This window comes from Cibotium barometz, chromosome 17 (genome assembly GCF_041138505.1).
Source record: "Cibotium barometz isolate CiBa-2024 chromosome 17, ASM4113850v1, whole genome shotgun sequence".
NCBI lineage: Eukaryota > Viridiplantae > Streptophyta > Polypodiopsida > Cyatheales > Cibotiaceae > Cibotium > Cibotium barometz.
This window is the reverse complement of record NC_141062.1, coordinates 22753825-22760928: the sequence shown is the minus strand read 5'-3', so window position 1 is coordinate 22760928 and position 7104 is coordinate 22753825.

The window sequence follows — 7104 nt, the reverse complement described above, 5'->3', positions numbered from 1 at the left end:
CTAAGGTTCTTTTACTTGATATATTAGAAATATTTTTAATTTTTTAATTTTAGAAGCACTGCCTTGGAAGGAAATGCCTCTTTTTTTTAGCTTATGACTTTCAGATATTGAAATGCGTGCACATAGTACATTGGGAATGATGTACTATTTTTATAGTGAGTTATTTCGATCAATAACTTTATCGATCAAAATGTAAGGGCCTAAATGTATAACCCAAAATACGTGATGTGTCACCATATAATCCACCTGTATAAAGAGGGAAAATGTATAAAATCGATATTATTCACGTAAATAACAAATCTTGTTTAACGTATAATGCAACTTAGCTACACACTACCTTTGACTTTAGAACTTATAAAATGATAAATAGCAGGAGAACATGTGTTGTTTCCAACATCCCCCCTACAACAGATATTCTAATGTCTACGGATTGATACAATGCTAGATACACATATGTTCTATTAAGTGATACATATCTGGATACATCAGAGATCAAATGCCCATGGGTTTGATGCACAAATCCTAGTTGGAGGTTTCTTATCAAATGTCAAGCCAAGGGGTCTTTGATAGCAAGCGTAGCCTAAAAAGCCCAATTTGAGTAAACCACAAGATTGGCCTCTTCTGGTAGGGCCTCCACTTCATCATCTTCTTCGTAATTATCTTACAATCAAAGCTTTGGTCTTTTGCTTCAAGAAATAGTTTTCTTCCTTATGATTTTTCTTACCACATAATCCACATCCATTATTGGTTTTGTTGGTGAAGCCCTTGGAGAAATTCCTGGTGTTAGTGTAGCCTTTTGCTTTTGCTTTTGCTTTTGCTTCGTGAAATAATCCCCCCCTCCCATTGTAGTTTTGTAGGTGGAATTTTATTGCTTGATCTTTCTTTCCTCCTCTAAGAGAAAAGCTTCAATATCCACCAATTTCGATGTTGGTAGATTTGTAAGAGTGGTAACAATATTACCATACTCATCATCTGGAAGACTTTTGAGTAAGACTACAATTGTGATATCTTGTTAACATGCTTTTCATTGAGTTCAAATGTAAGGAGAGCGAGTCCCCTGGTTTCATTTTTAGCTCAAAAAACTTTATTAGCAAGCTAAATTTGGAGCACTTTCCTTGTGAACCAAACACAATTTCAAGATGTACCCAAGCCTCATGTAATGTATCACACCCATGAATATGATGAGATTAAGTCACTTAATCCCAAGGCTATGATAGCAAGGGCCTTCTCATCTTTGACTAGCCAAGAAACTTCTCCTTCCTGAGTTGTTGACTTTTTTTCTTTTCTGTTTGTCACATTCCATATCCCGTTTCTCATAAGGGTGAATTTGACCTTCGTCTGCCAAGTGTGGAATCCTTCTCCTTCAAATCTACTATTTTTTCTTAAAAAGTCATGATTAATGAAGAGGATAGGTCTTACTTTTATCTTGAAGCTCAAAAGAAGTTTCTAAATCCTTTACACAGTTTGAGATCGCAAATCACTTAGTGCATTTTTCCCCTTTGATTGAAAACCCTTTGAAAACTTTGTGAAAAATGTTAATGCATGCAAATTGCCTTTGTGTGCAGTGCTCACACGAGATAATTTACGAGGGTCTTAGCCACTGTCTAGATCTCGTTTACATTAAAAACATAAAAGAGAATGCCCAAGTGAATAGGCAAAAAGTAGTTCAATAATTAAGCTTCCCTAAAACTTTCTCAAAAGTTTAATTGTCAAAAGCTACAGCACTTTAAAAGCTTTTAGTGTCCCCTTTTTTTTTCATATCCTCCTTTTTTGTTTTTATTTATGTTTTAACTCTTCTCTTTCTTTTTTCTAATTTTTAAAAAATAATTCAAAAAAAGAACCTTATCTAGATGGTGACTTTTTCTCTATAGGTGATGACACACTTAATAGGGTTATCTTTTTGGTATCACCTTCTCAGTTTTGCTAATGTCGCCTATTGGAGATGGCCACGATCACCATTGTTATGTTGGAGAGAAGACCAGCCCTAGCGATGAGATTTGGCGCCACTAGTCCCATGACAGTGAGGCGAAAAATCACGAGCTTGCTACTTAGCTACTTAAAGCGAAGGCTCACGAGCTTGCTACAACAACCGAGAAGGCGATAACAAAAAGATAACCCTATTAAGTATGTCATTACCTACAGAGAAAAAGTCACAAGCACAATAGATAAGGTTCTTTTTTAAAATTATTATTTTTAAAAAATAAATAAAGAAAAGAAAAGAGTTAAAAAACCAAAAACAGAGGACATTAAAAAAAGGGGGGACATGAAAAGCTTTCAAACTGCTGCAAATTCCAAAAGTTAAACTTTTGAAAAAGTTTTAGGGAAGCTTAATTATTGAAATGTTTTTTGCATGTTCACCTGGGCATTCGCTTTTATGTTTTTAATGTAAATGAGATAGACACTAGCTATCACTGGTATGACCCCTATAAATTATCTCGTGAGCACCGCACCTTCTACAAAGGCAATTTGCATGCATTAATTTTTTTTACAAAGTTTTTAATCAAAGGGAAAAATTACGTTAAGTGATTTGTGATCTCAAACTGTGTAAAGGATTTAGACACTGCTTTTGAGCTTCAAGCCAAAAGTAAGACCTATCCTCTTCATTAATCATGGCTTCTTAAGCAAAAATCAATAAATTTGAAGGAGAAGGTTTCCACACCTGGCAGACGAAGGTCAAATTCACGCTTATGAAAAACAGGATATGGAATGTGACAAACAGAAAAAAGAAAAAGTCAACAACTCGGGAAGCATAAGTTGCTTAGCTAATCAAAGACAAGAAGGAGGTGTGATACATCACATGAGGCTTGGGTACATCTTGAAACTGTGTTTGGTGCACAAGGAAAGTTCTCCAAGTTAAGCTTTGCTAATAAAAATTTTTGAGCTAAAAATGAAACCATGGAACTCTCTCTCCTTACATTTGAACTCAATGAAATGCATGCTAACACAATTGGCAAGTATCAAAGCTCCCATAGATGAAGACATCATAATTTTTTTTGCAGTCTTACTCATCAAAAGTCTTTGAGATGAAGAGTATGGTAATATTGTTACCACTCTTGTAAATCTACCAACATCAAAATTGGTGGATATTGAAGCTTCTCTCTTAGAGGAGGAAAGAAAGATCAAGCAAAGAAATTCCAGCTCCAACTACAATGAGGGGAGGGGCTTATTTCATGAAGAAAAAGTAAAAGGGCTACACCAACACCAAGAATTTCTCTAAGGACCACCAACAAAACCAATAATGGATGTGGATTCTATGGTAAGAAGAATCATAAGGAAGAAAACTGTTTCTTGAAGCAAAAGACCAAAGCTTTGATTGTTGAAGATAATCAAAAAGAAGATGATGAAGTGGAGGCCTCACCAAAAGAGGCCAATCTTGTGGTTGACTCAGATTGGGATTTTTAGGCTACTTTTGCTACCAAAGACCCCTTGGCCTAACATTGATAAGAAACCTCCAACCAGGATTTGTATCAAACATATGGGCATTAGATCTCTAATGTATCCAGATATGTATCACTTGATAGAACATCTGTGTATCTAGCATTGTATCAACCCCTGGGCATTAGAAAATATGATAAGCAACCTCCAACCAGGATTTGTATCTCTAATGTATCCACATATGTATTACTTGATAGAACATCTGTTTATCTAGCATTGTATCAATCCCTAGGCATTAGAACATTTGTTGTAGCGTGGATGTTGGAGGCAACACATGTTCTCGTGCTATTTATCATTGTATGGGTTCCAAAGTCAAAGGGTAGCATGCAGCCATAGTGTGTGAACATTCCCATTAAGTGTACTAGTATGTACTAGTGTGTGTTTGTGTGAGATCAACCTCTTAGGATTAGATATTATGCAAGTGTGTATGCAAGTGGGTAGGATGATTCCTTCGGAAGAACTAGTCCAAGTTTGAGTGAGTAAAAAAAAAGACTTTGTGCCTATAAAAACATGTATTTGGTGGAGGTTTGAATCAACACAACTGGGTGATTGCAGGATCAGGGTGGTTGCAGGATCAGGGTGCCCAGTTTTGTCCACTCAGGCACCCTGTGGTGGTTGCAGCAAAGTAGAGTGGTTTGCAGGATCAGGGTGCCCAGTTTTGTCCACTCAGGCACCCTGTAAACAGTAAAAAAGCTGGCATTTGTTTACCTTTAGTGGCTAATCTCTCCTAGCTAACAAAGGAATTTTCTTTCAAGTTCTTTTGTTGTTGGAACATCACATGCAAAATTGGAATATAGTTGCATAATCTGATTAAGCATTAAATAGTCAAAAGTCCTCATTTCCTTAGGTACAACATCAATGTATACACCCTATCCCAAATTTGGACGGATTCCATAAAATACTAATATCTTTTACATATAAACTCATATGAGATTCCCACTTTGGACATGAGTAGAATGTGGTGGTTAGTCAAAATTTCAAATCCAATGGTTAGATTTTTAATGATATCTTTTTCAAAATTCTTCCAGGTTATCAGAAGGCCTATAAATATTAATAATCTAATTAGTAAAATTACATTTCTAAAGTAAATAATCTAAAACCTAAAGGGACTAGCGTACTTGTAATGGTGCATCTATGGAAAAAAAATTGGATCACTCTATGTATGAAAAGATCAAATTTTTATCATTTCAACATATTTTCATTAATTAAACTAATTTATATTAATTTAAGTTTTATTGGGTCAATTTTAGTGCATGTGTATTTTTTATTAGTTTTCTTGATCTCATTTGAAGTACCCTGGCTCCCCAAATTTTCTCTCCAAGCATTGTCCCAGTCCAACATAAACTGGACAAAACTAAATACCCTGATCTTGCAAAACAACCCAACTAATCTTAATTTAGTCGTGCAATTATTCTCTTTTGAGTATTGGCTCTCTCTCTCTCTCTCTCTCTCTCTCTCTCTCTCTCTCTCCTGTGTGCGCCGCCACACAGTAGCTATGGATCCCTTCAAACCACCATAGTTGCACTGATGCTAAGCTGCAGCACATATATATTGCCTTAAATGGGCTTATCCCAATGCTTTGATGATGATGTGATGCATTATGACCAAACTCCACCTGACACAAATAGTTTATCCATCTCTCGGGTTCTCGTCCCACAGAATGCTCCATCAGTTGGTTTAACCTCTTTGTTTGACCATCAATTTTAGGATAACAAGCGCTAATAAGATCTAGAGAGGTACTTATTATGTAAGAGGATACAACGGAGCTATATACAAGAGAACACTCATAAGAAGTAGTTTCTTTTATAGCACAAAACTTTAAAACTCAAATTGTGTGATAATAGAGATAGAGAAGGAAACTATATTACTTAAGTGATACAATAGATAGAAAATCCCCACACCAATGTGCTCTTGTGGGATGATAGGGAGCTTTGATAGGTGATCTAGAACTACTAAGATAGAGGTTATATGCTCTACTAGAATCTAGGGAGTAAAATCATAGTGATGATGATGAATTGTGTAGAGAAGGGGGCTACCATATGTACCTTTATAGGCTTATATATGTGGGGTGGTCGTGATATGACTACATAGGTATGTGGTCATAGTTTGTGCTACCATTCACGATGTAGACTTAGCACTAGGAATTGTGTTGCACTTACATCATCTCTCATGGCCATCCGAGCTCATCTTGGGCCACGTTTAGGCCTCTCAATGTCATGATAGGGTATCAAGAGTGAGTCTACTTACTCCATGTGTGGACAATTATGAGATAAAGCAATTATATATACACATGCACATGGACCTTGTGTCCCTTGAGCATAGATCTAGGACATGGGCATATTGATTAGCCAATGTGAAATGTCCATGCTCTATATAAATGGTCTTGGTCTAGGCTATTGTACCTTTCTTTTATCTCACCTTTTGATATCATTTAATTTAGACACCTTGTCTCCTTTGAGCTTTTGCCCAAGCTTTCATGGTTGATTCATGGCAATCTTTCCATGTTTAGGTGTTACTCCCTAGGATGAGTGGGACGTGTGTGTACTCCATGCTAATGAGTGCGGTCCCTTTATTGCATACATGTGTGTGCTCCATGCTAATGAGTGCAATTTCCTAGGTCCCTTTATTGCATACATGTGTGTGCTCCATGCTAATGAGTGTAATTTCCTAGGTCCCTTCTGTTAACCCATGGCGGACGCACTATGTTTTACGTCATTAATTTAAATATTCTGAGTCATGGGCCGGGCTTGTCGGCACCATATGTTAAGGATAAAGGGATTGGGTGATCGCCGATGAGAGGCGCACCTTGGATATCAGTAGAATAAGGGTTAGGGTCGGCCGGCCATGTATGGGCGCCCAAGTGTGAACGGCCAAGTCACCTATAAGAGTCAAATGTAACCCTAAAATCCTCATTCTCATGTGTTGTGAATACAAGAGTGCTCTTGCCTTATCTCTTTGGTTTCCTTCTCCTGCGTGTGTGTGTGTGAGAGAGAGAGAGAGAGAGAGAGCGAGAGAGCGATCGAGCGCACTGTGTAGCGGCACGGCGGCGGTGGCGAGGCGGTAGAGCGGCGCGACGGCGGCTCCTCCTTCACGGCTGCGACGCGGGAATCCTTCAAGGCGGCGGTTGAGCGGTGAGTGACACACCCTTTGGCATTCTGTTTGAGCTTCCTTCCCTGGTTGTATGCTTGCAGCCATTCGTGGCTCGCATACGGTACTCGGCAAGTCCCCAGCTACGACCTGTGCGGCAAAAGCGCACATTTTTGGCGCCGCTGTCGGGGAGTTGCCCTGCACTAAGCTCCAGTTTGCAGCTCGGCTGCTGCGTGAAGTTTAATCTGCACTGTAGGAAAGCGACTGTGTGTTTGTTGTTGAGGTGTTTCTGTGTTTTGCAATCTCTGTTTCTGCAATTTGTCTTCTGCATTTCTGTTTCTTTTGTTATTTTTTCGCTCCGCGTGTGGGCGCACGATCGGTTATCTGGTTTTCTGCGTGTGAGGGGGTTTCTGAATCCCCAGATCTGTGCTGTGTGCACGAACTACGCTGCGGCCAAGGCTAGAAACCCTAGAAAACTTAACAGAAAATAAAAATTCTAAAAAATAAAAAACAAAAAATAAAAAATTAAATTTTATTTTGAAAGAAAGAACCAAACGTGTGGAGAGGAAAGATTTTCTAATC